The following is a 15,167-nucleotide window of genomic DNA, read 5'->3' as shown; positions in this document are numbered from 1 at the left end:
TCTGTAGATGGGCCTGGAAGCCAGTTAGCACTCAGAACTTGCCTCCCGATCCTGACACCCATCACCCTGCCTACTTTCCCTCCCCAGCAGAAGGGGCTGGGAGGAGAAGGTATAAAAGAGTGCATGGAGGAGGACTTCCCTGGTGGTCCAGTGGTGAAGACTCTGTGTTCCCAAAGCAGGGACCCGAGTTCGATCCCTCGTGGGGAACTAGATCTCACATGCCGCTACTAAGAGTTCGCAAGCCACAAGTAAAGATCCTGCATGCTGCAACTTAACATTATCCGAGCTGCAAATAGAAGATTCTGATTGCTGCAGTGGAGATCAAAGATCCTGTGTGCTGCAACTAACACCCGGTGCAGCCAAATAAATAATTTAAAAAATTAAAATGCATGGAGGAACTTGTTATTCTACAGGTCAGAATTTGTTCCACAGTGGAAATTTATTTATCTTCATATGTTTTCAAATATATTCCTAATTTGTTTCTCAATGAAAATTATCCCCTTCTTCCCTCTCTTCCTTTGCAATGGAATACGATGACCCCAGTGCAGGGTGTAAAACTACATTTTGCTGTACTTCAAATGACATCAATGAATGAAAATACTGATACGTGAAACTAAGGTCAGATGAACACATCATCAATGCTGAATGATGATTCTTAGGCGGCCAACTCCAGACGGCTTTGCACTCACTGACATAGAAGCCAGCACGTCCCCTTCACTACTTGTTTCAGCAGTCCCTGCCCCAAGAAGGAGAACCTCCAGTATTCAGACTTTCACACTTCCAACTCTTCCACTTGTTACCCCATTAGCACCTCCTGAAGTCCCACTCGTGCTCCAAGACCCAGGGCAAATGCCAGCTCTTCTCGTCAACATTTCACGGAGCCTCAGTGCTTGATGAGTCGGCAGGAGCTGCTCCTTCAGCTGCGCTTCCACAGCTCAGTGTTATCACGTTTAGACTGGGATCTGTCTCATTCTGTCTTTGAGGTTTTGCTGCTACAACTCCAATGAAAATGAACTAAATATTAGTTAGTGCCTGGCAAGGTAAGTTAATTAGATGGCTTACCAAAAGGATTAGACACCATAACTTGATTTCCTTAGCTCACTAACCCATTGTTAGAGGGGAAGTGAGAAATCACATGGGAGAGGCACCTGGGCCTCTACAAACGAAAGGCTGACGTCCATTAGTTGTTTGTTGGCCTGGAATCTAAGAGTGTGCGTGCTAAGTCACTTCAGTCATGCACAACTTTTTGCGTCCCTGTGAACTGTAACCCACCAGGTTCCTCTGTGCATGGAATTTCCCAGGCAAGAATACTGGAGTAGGTTGCCATTTCCTTCTCCAGGGTATCTTCCTGATGCAGGGATCGAATTTTTATCTTCTGCGGCTCCTGCATTGCAAGCGAATTGTTTACCACTGAGCCACGGGGAAAGCCCAGGATCTAAGAGACCTGGATTCTAATCCCACTCTGTCATTAACACTTTCCCCCAACTTTGCACCATGTTTAACCTTTGGTTTACCATTTACTTGGTAAACTTCAGTAAACTGTACTTTTGTTACACTGTTGTTTACCAATAGCATCCATGTTTTCATATATACTCTACCCTTATGTCTTCTCAAAGGCATTAGGCCAAGAGAACACTCATAGTTGCCGACAGAGATTTCTTTCATGAACACAATATCTGTGAACTCAAGACTATAACGAAAAGAAGATAAGGCTGTGCTGTAAAACCTCAGGCAAGTTCCTAAACCTCTGTGAAAGAAGCCTAACAGCCATACCTGCCAAGACTGCATGACCACAGGGATACAAGAGCCAAGGTCTGGAAAACATATAGCAAGAAGTGGCCTCCAAATGCTAACTATTTCTAGTACTTCTGTATGATTATAATCCAGTTACCCAGTGTTCCCTTATTCTTCTTTGTTGATAATGAATCCCCAACAGAGTTTAAACTGGACACATTCTGTGTCCAAAGGGCTTTTTCAAAGATTATTTTTATGGTTCTTGTTTTCTTGAGAAGGGTGGGGCCAAACACATAGAGATATCTTATTATTTCTGAAAAAATGCAGTTGTACTATGATAATGTAAATTTCCTACAGACACATGAGATAAGCAAAAAGTTCTTGCCAAAAATGATCAGTCAAACCAACCATAATTAAGTTAATTCTATCCAAGTGCCAGCAAAGAGATCAAAGGTTAAGTCTGTTCTCAGCTTCACAGGATGATAGTGATAATAAACACAGCTATTCTTAGTAGCCAAAGTATATTTTATAATTGTAACTGACACCACTTGACCTTCATTTCTGGTAAGCTAAATGATTTTTGATATATTTTCTTGTGTGCAATAACAGATCCTTTAACTAGTGAAATTCACCTTTTCCCAGTGAGACCTACCTTTTCATTCACAATTTGCTCTAATGATGTTTAACAAATGACTGAAAAATATCCTCTGCCTTGGAAAGCTGGTGCTGCATACTTTCTCCAGTTCTTCACATTGTATGCACTTTTGAGTTTCGCCAAACTTCTGATGTTTTCACCAATACTTCCAGGACTGAGAATTTACTGTAGGCCAGGAACTATACTGAGTGCTTTATACATATGTATGCATACTAAGTAACTTCAGTTGTGTCCGACTCTTTGCAGCTCCATGGACTGTAGCCTGCCAGCCTCCTCTGTCCATGGGATTCTCCAGGCAAGAATATTGAAGTGGATTACCATGCCTTCCTCCAGGGGATCTTCCCAACCCAGGAATGAACACACATCTCTTGCGTCTCCTGCATTGGCAGGTGGGTTCTTTACCACTAGCGCCACCTGGGAAGCCCACCTTACATACAGATTAGTCTAATTTCTTACTCCAACAGCCCTGTGGTGGGTATTAGAATCACCCATAGTTTACAGAAGTAGACTCTTGCTCCAGGTGACACAGGAGGAAACTAAATGATGGATCTCAGATGTGAAACCGGGTCCATGTGCCCAGACGCTACAATCCCACCTGCTACCCTATATTGCCTTGGCTGCCATTACTTTTCCTCGTTGCCACATCTCAGGGCCTGTCACAGTTCATGGTACATATCAAGAACATAAGAAATGATTATGGGATAATAGTTTTAATGACAGTCAACATGTTCTGAGCGTTTACTTTTGTTAGGCCACATTCTAAGACTGTTACACGTGTAAACGCATTCAATCTTAACAAGTCTTTGGGGCTCATTCTACAGGTGATGAAACTGAGGCACATGGGGATTAATTAATGAGACAGTGAGAGTGAGCCCCTACCTCCTATTCCTTATCTATCCTTGATCCACATCCAAACTAGAGGGTCTGCATGAGTTCACATATCCTCTCTGCTCAGACACAAAGTATACACTCACATCCTGCTCTTTGAGTTTATTGCTTTACCATTCTATGTCCTATCCTTAGGTCTTTCCTCCAGGTAATTACCTCTCCCAGGTCTTGCTTTTCTTCTCACAGTCTCACGCATCCGGTTTGGCCCGCCAGCGAGGTTCCGTCTTTCGCTGTACACCAAAACCCTGCGGACGAAGGACTACCCTCCGTCTTACAGACCAGGAAGCTGAGCAGAAAGGCGAAGTTAGTCACTGACCTGGGGTCTGACAGACAGTCTGGCTCCAGAGTCTGGCCTTGAATCCACATATTGAAGATCAGGGATGAACCTCTCCCTTCTCCAAATTCTCCAAGACTACCGTCGGGCAGGATGACTCCGTGTTACACTGTGCGGATCTATATTGTATTGTATTGATCTTACACTAAACTGTATTGGTATGTACTTGTTTTCTATATGTGGCCAATTTGACTGTAAACTATTTAAGAGATCCTGCCAGTCCTTTTCCTTTGTGGCCTTGAATGTGCCCCGCTTGGTGCTGGACTCATTATTTGCTAAAACCTACATTGGAAGCTCTGCCCCAGACTGGAATGTCTGCTCAAGCGGGGCCAGAAGATTCCTATAATTCCAGCCCACTAGGAGAGTTCTCCAAGGCTCGCCAAAGTCTTCTATTACTCCCTGCTCCTATCACTCTGTAGTCTCTTCCCTGGGCACATCTCTCCTCCTTTCAGCTACATCTCCACCCCACATTTCTCCTCTTTAAAGACTTTAATTCACCTAACTTTGCTACACGCTTCCTTCTGGATGTTCTTCAGACATCTCAGCATGTTAAGGCTAAACTCACACCTCCAGAAACGTGTTCCTGCGCCTGGAATCACTGTGGACTATCTCGTTTCCCAAGTTAAGAATATCAGCAGAGTCAGCTTTTGAAGTTTGTGTCAAAGGTATAATGTTAAAGTTACTACTAATAAAAAAAACCCCAGGAATATATATCAGGCTTACACATTCCACTTTGGTTTTCTAAGTTTGGTCTATATAGTTATCCAAATATGGAAAAGTTTTGTGTCTCCATATGTACTAAATAGGGGGTTCCCTGGTGGCTGAGATGCTAAAGAATCCGCCTGCAATGTGGGAGACCTGGGTTTGATCCCTGGGTCGGGAAGAGTCCCCTGGAGGAGGGCATGGCAACCCACTCCAGTATTCTTGCCTGGAGAATCCCCATGGACACAGGAGTCTGGCGGGGTGCAGTCCATGGGGTTGCAAAGAGTCGGACATGACTGACTGAGCACGGCACAGCACATGTAGCAATCATTTTTATTTTTGCTTTAAAAAAATATATACAGCCCTACTTCCTGTGTGCATATAAGCTTTAATGAGTCAATGACTGAGACAGTGAGATGCCCTTTTTTCCCCAAAGAATAAATATTTAATTTCTATTAAATAAGATCTGTAAGATCTTATAAGATCACATGTACATTACTCACTGTAATCCTTACAACTATCCTATGAGGGAGGTATTATTATTACTATTTTATAGTTGAGTAGAGTGAGGCCAAGACAAACAAAATTAGTTGCCCAAGTTCACATGGTTGACAAATGATAGCAATAGGATTTAAACTCACATTTGCCCTTCGAGTCTAAAAGCATTCTTTTTACATCATACTGTCTCCAAATAAACTAAATCTGTAAACAGAACCTCAAAAATGTGATAATGAGTTTAAATTATTTTTCCTACCACAGATAGACTATTATAAGTCCTTAAAAGTGTTAACTATCAAGCTTCCAAACTAAGATACTTATGCAAGTATTAGTTATTACTATTATGGTAACTCATATTGGGATTTTACAAAATAAATGCTGTATATCTGAGAAGACTAAGACACAAAAAGATTATTTCTGAGAGTAAACAGAGGCTAACACTTGTGTAAAAAAAAAAAAAAAAAAGCCCTACAAAACCACAGGGGTTTTTTTTGGTTTTTTGAATAATTACTATGTCCTGGGAACTAAGGTAGTTGACAGTCTTAGAGAAATAAGATACAACCTGGCCCTAAAGGAGCTCTTAGCTCAGTGGAGAGAATACACAAAAATATGTGAGAACATTGTTCAGGTTCTATGACAGAAGATATTATGAAATCGGTCACAAATCAGCAATAGGCAAACTATGTGTGACCCATGATTATGTCATCTTTGACTCTGTGGTGTTTTCATAAAGGTCAACCAAGGGTTAACAGTTAAAAACTGAGAAATTTCATACCAAAATCCATAACTGTGGCTAGTCAAAAAGTGAAAAGTCTAATGACACTGAGACCTGATTTCTGTTTGTGCTCCATCAACTTGAGCCCAGTGGCTGCTGCCTTTAAAGGTGGTTTGCACATAAATGTATACATAAGGACCCACATTTCTTTTAACAATTTTCAGGAGAGTTACCTAAAGACATTTTCTACCAGGAATGCATTTGATGTAACATTTCACACTGGTAACACTGCTCATGTGACCCTCGATAAAGTCACGCACTGACATTTAAGGCGTCATACCTAAAAATTATCAAGGCAGTATTGACAGGAAGAGAGAGGATTGAGGTGTATCAGTAAGTGCGTGGGTGCAGGTGGAAAGGTGTGATGGGCAGATGGGAAGGTGGTGAAAGAATACCATCTGACCTCTCTCCCCGCTTCCATTTCTCCCCACGCATACAGTCCTCACGATTTCTCCAGAGCAGGTCTCCTCCCCACTGTGGCTCACAGCTCAGATTAAGAACAAAGGCAACTGCAAGTCCCTGAGATAGCGCCCACGGGACTGCACAGGGCACTGCAGAGCTGCCTCAGTGGGGGTTAAGTGGACTAAGTCTACCTTCCGTTCCTGTATCAAGACAGGGTACAAAAGCGCAGTGACCTCCTGCTGCAGGCAGATTGAAGGTGCCTGGCAAATCCTCAAGACAGAGCAAATGAATGTTTCATGTAAATGAAGACATCAGTGCATGCCCTGACATGTTCATCTCTCATCTTCAAGCCTACAGTGAGGAGGCAGTGTTTGCATTTCCATGGGACATTTGAATTTCAATGTATTTGGACTGAGCTAATATAAACTGCTACTGATAAATGTCTTTAAATATGGTCTATATCATGTACTGAGAAAATATATGCTGTGCAGTATGTCTAAGTGGCCTTCAAAGTCAATACAAACTAAAATGAGGCTCTACCTGCAAAAGGCAAGCACTGTCAACTAAAACCTCACCCGGCGGCTCCAAAGGCACACGCTCAGTTCTTCTGTCTCTAATCTGAATTATCTACCTTGTCAGAAATTTCATGGAAGGAGACAAGAGTGGGCCAGTGTGGGACTTAAAAGAAGGGAACAATTATATCTAAGATATCTCTTCGGTGCCTGCCTCTCTTAAAAGTGTCAAGATATTTACTAATTTAATCTCCCACAATTAAATGTGAGCCACACGAGGAGACTACTTCGTCTCTGTTCACTCCTGTACCTGCAGAACGATTCTTGCACAGAGAAGGTGCTTGTCTGGCTGTCATATATTGGTCCTGGGCACCAATCCTTAACCCCCTACTCCAACGCTCCACTGTATCACAGGAGCTAGAAGGATCTCTTGCTAGCAGGATTACAGTCTATACTGTTTCAATCAGAGTAACTTGCATAGTTTTGTGATATGGAAGGGTGGTGGCAGACTGGCAGAGGAGCTTGCGCTGCTGTGGCTTCTGACAGGTTCCTCGATTCCACAATTCACTCTGCTGGTCTCCAGCTTCAGGGCTGCAGAAGAATCTATGGCCGAGGCAATGGCTTCCTGCAATTTCCCAGTTTGGACGTATCTGCTCGACTATCATTCCTCCAACCCTTCCAACAATTTCTAAGCACGTTAATACCCTAAATTGCATCCCTTTCTGCTTAAAATACGTAAGGTGCTGTCTGTTTTCCTGACTGACCGAATATTCCATAAAAATCTGTTAAACAATTAAGCAAAAAAACAACCAACTCAACGGGCAGTAATATCCTTCCTTGCGGTTGTACAATTGAGGCTGTGTGTGCTATGCTTAGTCGCTCAGTCACATCAGACTCTTTGCGACCCATGGACTGCAGCCCACCAGGCTCTTCTGTCCCTGGGAATTCTCTAGGCAAGCATACTGGAGTGGGTTGCCATGCCCTGCTCTAGGGGATCTTCCCGATCCAGGGATCAAACCCAGGTCTCCCACATTGCAAGCGGATTCTGTATTGACTGAGTCACCAGGGAAGCCCTGGTGGAAGTAGAATTGAGGCTACTAGAGATGAAATTACTTAGAATGACGCAGCAATTATTAAATGCCAGAGCTGAGAGTTGAGCCCTAGACTGTCTAATGCAAAGGTGCATTTGCTTTTTCCATTCAGATGCTGCCCTCAGTAAGTATAACATACCATGTTGCTGCAAAATCTTATCTCAGAAGTTCACAGCTGTTGTCTTCACTCCTGCTACTGACTACTGTGGCTAGAAAGTTCCCTATAAATTGGAAGCATACATTAATTCCCAAAGCAAGCTTTCTATTAAATATATATGACAGCCGGTAGGATACCCTGTTAAAAATGTACATTGTATCTGCATTATTAGTGCAGATACTAGGTGTGTGGCACACAGCAGAAGCTTGCAAAGTATTTCAAATGAATAAATGAATGAAAGTTCATTGATTTTCCTTAGCCAAAAGTTCCTTAGCAGATTGTATGCTCTGGTGTTGCTTGGGTCATAAACCACTTGTGGGCTGATAATTCCATTAACCTTACTGCCTGGATCCCTCCCCACTGTTCAGCCAGGAAGCAATATCTCCAAGGCTGTTGATTTTCCTTGAGAAACCTCAGTTGTCAAGAGCACTGTAATTCTGAGGCAGATAGACACAAGAATCTATCCCTACTGTTCCAAATGAAAGATCCAAATGAAAGACTGAGGCCCTGAAAACTATTAACGCACTCCGGCTGAACTGTGATCGAAAACAGCATTGCACCAAGAAGGGAACAGATCTGGACTCTCATATTGACTCCTACCACTTACTAGAGCTGAAACCTGGGGCAAGAGGTTTCTGTGACCTCAGCATTCTCGTTGATGTAACGACAGTACTGACATCTCTAGAGCTACTGGAAGGAAGAACCATTACAGACAGAAAGCACCTGGCACAGGATCTGGCCAGTGATGAGGATTCAGTGAGCAAACACAGCATTGCCATCATCAGTACCAAAGAAGGGTCTGTTGGAACACAGGCAGTCATCTTGCAGGCTGGTCCATGTTAGTCCACAAGACTCTCCAGTCCCAAACAGGCAGCAGTGATGGGAAGGAACACTTAAAGACATTTTTCACACTTACAATTGTACTACCTAGGGAGGTTATATAATCCCAAAGAACTATGCATCTGTATATTATAACTTTTCTAGGTTTCATGGTGGCTGGTGACTCTGGGTGGGGGAAGAGTGGGAACGGCTGGCACAGAGTGGGTAGAGCAGAGTCGTCACACCTCACCTTCCTTTAAAATAAGATCCAAGATTAGACTCACTAGAAGATTCTGGGAGTGGACAGGTAGAATTGGGTGCCTTTCACATGCCTAGAGGTAGTAGTTAAAACTGTAGGAAAGAATAAGGTCACGGATAGTTTTGGATTAAATGAAGGAAGACCGAAGCACACGTGACCTCAGAAAATGTACCGTACCCAGTTTCGAACCTGGTGCTTGGCACAGAGCACATTCTCAATGAATATTTGTTGCATTAGTAAATAATCAGATTGGAAAGTATATCAATCTTCCTTAAAACGCCTGTGTCCCTCACTTCTTGTATGGTTTAGACTCATTTTGAAAAGCTGAGAATGTGTATGTCCTAAATATTTCATCTCTCAGTTTAAGAAAGTCTTCTGAAAGCCTATTAATCAGCACTGATATATATTTCTTATCATACCAAGATCTGGCAGGCTCTGTGAGTTTTCCCATCCTACTTACAAAGTCTACGATCCAAGTAGACTTTGAGGGCAGAAAACGTGTGTTTTTTTGATTGCTTGTTTATCTTTTTTAAAACAAACTGGAAATTGCTCAATGTCCAGCAAGGTTTTTGGTCACCAGTTCAGTTCAGTTACACAGTTGTGTCTGACCCTTTGTGACCCCATGGACTGCAGCACACCAGGCTTGCCTGTCCATCACCAACTCCCAGAGTTTATTCAAACTCATGTCCATTGAGTCGGTGATGCCATCCAACCATCTCATCCTCCATTGTCCCCTTATCCTCCCATCTTCAATCTTTCCCAGCATCAGGGTCTTTTCCAGTGAGTCAGTTCTTTGCATCAGGTACCAAAGTATTGGAGTTTCAGCTTCAGCATCAGTCCTTCCAATGAATACTCAGGATTGATTTCCCTTACAAAGGACTGGTTGGATCACCTTGCAGTCCAAAGGGCTCTCAAGAGTCTTCTCCAACACCACAGTTCATCAATTCTTCAGCACTCAGCTTTCTTTATACTCCAACTCTCACATCCATACATGACTATTGGAAAAACCACAGATTTGACTAGATGGACCTTGGCTGGCAAAGTAATGTCTTTGCTTTTTAATATGCTGTTTAGACTGGTCATAGCTTTTCTTCCAAGGAGCAAGTGTCTTTTAATTTCATGGCTGAAATCACCATCTGCAGTGATTCTGGAGCTGTCAAAAATAAAGTCTATCACTCTTTCTACTGCTTCCCCATGATTTGCCATGAAGTGATGGGACCAGATGCCATTATCTTAGTTTTCTGAATGTTGAGTTTTAAACCAACTTTTTCACTCTCCTCTTTCACTTCCATCAAGAGGTTCTTTAGTTCTTTTCGCTTTCTGCCACGAGGGTGGTGTCATCTACATATCTGAGGTTATTGATATCTCTCCCGGCAATCTTGATTCCAGCTTGTGCAACATACAGTCCAGCGTTTCTCATGATGTACTCTGCATATAAGTTAAATAAGCAGGAGGACAATATACAACCTTGATGTACTCCTTTCCCAATTTGGAACCAGTCTGTTGTTCCATGTCCAGTTCCAACTGTTGCTTCTTGACCTGCATACAGATTTCTCAGGAGGCAGGTCGGGTGGTCTGGTATTCCCATCTCTTTCAGCATTTTCCAGTTTGTTGTGATCCACACAGTCAAAGGCTTTGGCATAGTCAATAAAGCAGAAGTAGATGTTTTTCTGGAACTCTTGCTTTTTCTATGATACAGCGGATGTTGGCAATTTGATCTCTGGTTCCTCTGCCTTTTCTAAAACCAGCTTGAACATCTGGAAGTTCACGGTTCATATCCTGTTGAAGCCTGACTTTGAGAATTTTGAGCGTTACTTTGCTAGTGTGTGAGCTGAGTGCAATTGTGTGGTAGTTTGAGCATTCTTTGGCCACCAAGCTCTCAATAAATAGGGACTTACTGCTTGATTAATCAACTAGCTTTTAAAGTATCATCAGAGAAAGAAGAAACAAGTGGAGTTCTTTGGAACCTTAGAAATGTTGAAAAACAAAACGTGTGCACATAAATGATGCTCAGCTTGGAGAATCAAAGACTTAAGGAACCAGAAGGAGGGCACTGAACTACTGGTAAAGGTAGAACTGGGGTGAGAGGAGGGAGAATCTGGAATGGAAGAGGCTGGCAGAGTCAGTTCTAAGAGAGAAGTGATGGGCTCCCTTTCATTCCTCAACTGTTGCTCTGTTGCTTTCTTATGTCAAGCACTGTGCTAGGCAAATACAACAATAAATAAAGCACAGTACCCAGTCTGCCAGACTCTATGGCACAGGAATAAAACAAGGATACAGGTACAGCATAACACCCAGCTTGGAGCAAAGGAGGGTACAAAAAGGGGGTACACTTCTTAAAGATTAGATTAACTCTTGGTGATTTGTCCCTACCAAGGAAAATCTGAAGGATGTGACAGATATCAAGATTTGGGGGTTAAATAAGCTTGAAGAAAGAGAGATCAGAGAGAATTTCAAAACTATTACCATTTTATCTTTTACAATGTATGTGTCATTTAAACTACAATACAGAGTCAAACCACCTTGTGTCTTAGATAAAAGAAACCCAGACCGGGCATGCCTTTATTTAACCATTAGGTACCCGGCCTGAAAGAAGACGAATATTCTCGATTACTCTTCTGACAGTTCTCTGGGTGCTTTTTATTTTATTTTATTTTATTTTCTCTGGGTGCTTTTTAGAGAATGAAGAGTGCATTTCCATAGAAACCTGGAATGGAGTTCTCTTGTAGATGTGTAGATCTTAGTCATGAAAAAGACAAGGAAGGGGCATACACAAGGGTGCATATGCTGCCAGACAAATCAAGTACAATTGCAATCTACTGGGATTTTGCTCAGGCTTCTGCCCTACTTGACCTACCACCTCCCTCATGATTATTATAAACAATAATGTGTCAGATTCTCTGCTTCATGCTTTCCTAGCACTGTCTTTTAGATTATTGCTAGACTAATCTCATTATTAAAAAGTTTTTTCTATAGAGAACTGAAATCTCTTGCTCAGTGAAACCAAGCCATGCCGTGTGGGGCCACCCAAGATGGCTGGGTCATGGTGGAGAGGTCTGACAGAATGTGGTCCACTGGAGAAGGGAATGGCAAACCACTTCAGTATTCTTGCCTTGATAACCCCATGAACAGTATGAAAAGGCAAAAAGAGAGGACACTGAAAAATGAACTCCCCAGGTCGGTAGGTGCCCAATATGCTATAGAGATGAGTGGAGAAATAACTCCAGAAAGAATGAAGGGATGGAGCCAAAGCAAAAACAACACCCAGTTGTGAATGGGACTGGAGATGGAAGCAGGGTTTGATGCCTTAAAGAGCAATATTGCATAGGAACCTGGAATGTTAGGTCCATGAATCAAGGCAAATTGGAAGTGGTCAAACAGGAGATGACAAGAGTGAACATCAACATTCTAGGAATCAGCAAACTAAGATGGACTGGAATGGGTGAATTTAACTCAGATGACCATTATTTCTACTACTGTGGGCAGGAATCCCTTAGAAGAAATGGAATAGCCATCATAGTCAACAAAAGAGTCCAAAATGCAGTACTTGGATGCAATCTCAAAAATGACAGAATGATCTCTGTTCATTTCCAAGGCAAACCATTCAATATCATGGTAATCCAAGTCTATGCCCTGACCAGTTATGCTGAAGAAGCTGAAGTTGAACGGTTCTATGAAGACCTACAAGACCTTCTAGAACTAACACCCAAAAAAGATGTCTTTTTCATTATAGGGGACTGAATGCAAAAGTAGGAAGTCAAGAAACACCTGGAGTAACTGGCAAATTTGGTCTTGGAGTACAGAATGAAGCAGGGCAAAGGCTAATAGAGTTCTGCCAAGAGAATGCACTGATCATAGCAAACACTGTCTTCCAACAACAGAAGACTCTACACATGGACATCACCAGATGGTAGACACCGAAATCAGACTGATTATATTCTTTGCAGCCAAAGATGGAGAAGCTCTATACAGTCAGCAAAAACAAGACTGGGAGCTGACTGTGGCTTGGATCATGAACTCCTTATTGCCAAATTCAGACTGAAATTGAAGAAAGTGGAGAAAACCACTAGACCATTCAGGTATGACCTAAACCAGATCCCTTATGACTATACAGTGGAAGTGAGAAATAGATTTAAAGGACTAGATCTGATAGACAGAGTGCCTGATGAACTATGGATGGAGGTTCGTGACACTGTACAGGAGACAGGAATCAAGACCAGCCCCAAGAAAAAGAAATGCAAAAAAAAAAAAGGCTGTCTGAGGAGGCCTTACAAATTACTGTGAAAAGGAAGTGAAAAGCAAAGGAGAAAAGGAAAGATATACCCATTTGAATGCAGAGATCCAAAGAATAGCAAGGAGAGATCAGAAAGCCTTCCTCAGAGATCAATGCAAAGAAATAGAGGAAAACAATAGAATGGGAAAGACTAGAGATCTCTTCAAGAAAATTAGAGATACCAAGGGAACATTTCATGCAAAGATGAGCACAATAAGGGACAAAAATGGCATGGACTTAACAGAAGCAGAAGATATTAAGAAGAGGTGGCAAGAGTACACAGAAGAACTATACAAAAAAGATCTTCATGATCCAGATAATCACGATGATGTGATCACTCACTCAGAGCCAGACATCCTGGAATGTGAAGTCAAGTGGGCCTTAGGAAGCATCACTACGAACAAAGCTAGTGGAGGTGATGGAATTTCAGTTGCGCTATTTCAAATTCTGAAAGAAGACCCTGTGGAAGTGTGGTACTCAATATGTCAGCAAATTTGGAAAACTCAGCAGTGGCTACAGGACTGGAAAAGGTCAGTTTTCATTCCAATCCCAAAGAAAGGCAATGCCAAAGAATGCTCAAACTACTGCACAATTGCACTCATCTCACACACTAGTAAAGTAACGCTCAAAAGTCTCCAAGCCAGGCTTCAGCAACACGTAAACTGTGAACTTCCATATGTTCAAGCTGGTTTTAGAAAAGGCAGAGGAACCAGAGATCAAATTGCCAACATCCGCTCGATCATGGAAAAAGCAAGAGAGTTCCAGAAAAAATCTATTTCTGCTTTATTGACTATGCCAAAGCCTTTGACTGTGTGGATCACAACAAACTGTGGAAAATTCTGAAAGAGATGGGAATACCAGATCACCTGACCTGCCTCTTGAGAAACCTATATGCAGGCCAGGAAGCAACAGTTAGAACTGGACATGGAACAACAGACTGGTTCCAAATAGGAAAAGGAGTACGTCAAGGCTGTATATTGTCCCCCTGCTTATTTAACTTATATGCAGAGTACATCATGAGAAATGCTGGGCTGGAAGAAGCACAAGCTGGAATCAAGATTGCTGGGAGAAATATCAATAAACTCAGATATGCAGATGATACCACCCTTATGGCGGAAAGTGAAGAAGAACTAAAGAGCCTCTTGATGAACATGAAAGAGGAAAGTGAAAAAGTTGGTTTAAAGCCCAATATTCAGAAAACTAAGATCAAGGCATCTGGTCCCATAACCTCATGGCAAATAGATGGGGAAACAGTGGAAACAGTGGCTGACTTTATTTTTCTGGGCTCCAAAATCTCTGCAGATGGTGACTGCAACCATGAAATTAAAAGATGCTTACTCCTTAGAAGGAAAGTTATGACCAACCTAGACAGTATATTAAAAAGCAAATACATTACTTTGCCAACAAAGGTCTGTCTAGTCAAGGCTATGGTTTTTCCAGTGGTCATGTATGGGTGTGAGAGTTGGACTGTAAAGAAAGCTGAGTGCAGAAGAGTTGATGCTTTTGAACTGTGGTGTTGGAGAAGACTCTTGAGAGTCCCTTGGACTGCAAGGAGATCCAACCAGTCCATCCTAAAGGAGATCAGTCTTGGGTGTTCATTGGAAGGACTGATGCTGAAGCTGAAACTCCAATACTTTGGCCACCTGATGCAAAGAGCTAACTCATTTGAAAAGACCCTGATGCTGGGAGGGATTGGGGGCAGGAGGAGAAGGGGACGACAGAGGATGAGATGGTTGGATGGCATCACCGACTCGATGGACAAGGGTTTGGGTGGACTCCAGGAGTTGGTGATGGACAGGGAGGCCTGGTGTGCTGTGGTTCATGGGGTCGCAAAGAGTCAGACACCTGAGCGACTGAATTGAACTGAACTGAAATCTCTTGCTTTTAATACCCCCCTCCATGAAACCTATTTCTGCCCTCTGGAGTTACATAAGTTTATAGTCTCTCATCTTATTAGAAGGCTCTCTCATTTGAATAACATTGTCTTTGTACTTGCTGTTCTAACTTGTGAACCTAAGCATCCCTGGTTTCTTTAAGTAATCTTTATCAGATAAGGATTCCAGACTTT

At 42.4% G+C, this 15,167-nt stretch overlaps 1 protein-coding gene across 30 annotated transcripts in view; it reads right to left on the bottom strand.

Moving 5' to 3' along the window:
- DLG2 (discs large MAGUK scaffold protein 2) overlaps positions 1 to 15,167 on the bottom strand; it is a 2,233,668-nt gene that overhangs the window by 190,099 nt on the left and 2,028,402 nt on the right. The window lies entirely within an intron of this gene.

Source organism: Odocoileus virginianus, chromosome 28 (genome assembly GCF_023699985.2).
Source record: "Odocoileus virginianus isolate 20LAN1187 ecotype Illinois chromosome 28, Ovbor_1.2, whole genome shotgun sequence".
Lineage (NCBI taxonomy): Eukaryota > Metazoa > Chordata > Mammalia > Artiodactyla > Cervidae > Odocoileus > Odocoileus virginianus.
This window is presented reverse-complemented; position numbering and strand designations above follow the sequence as displayed.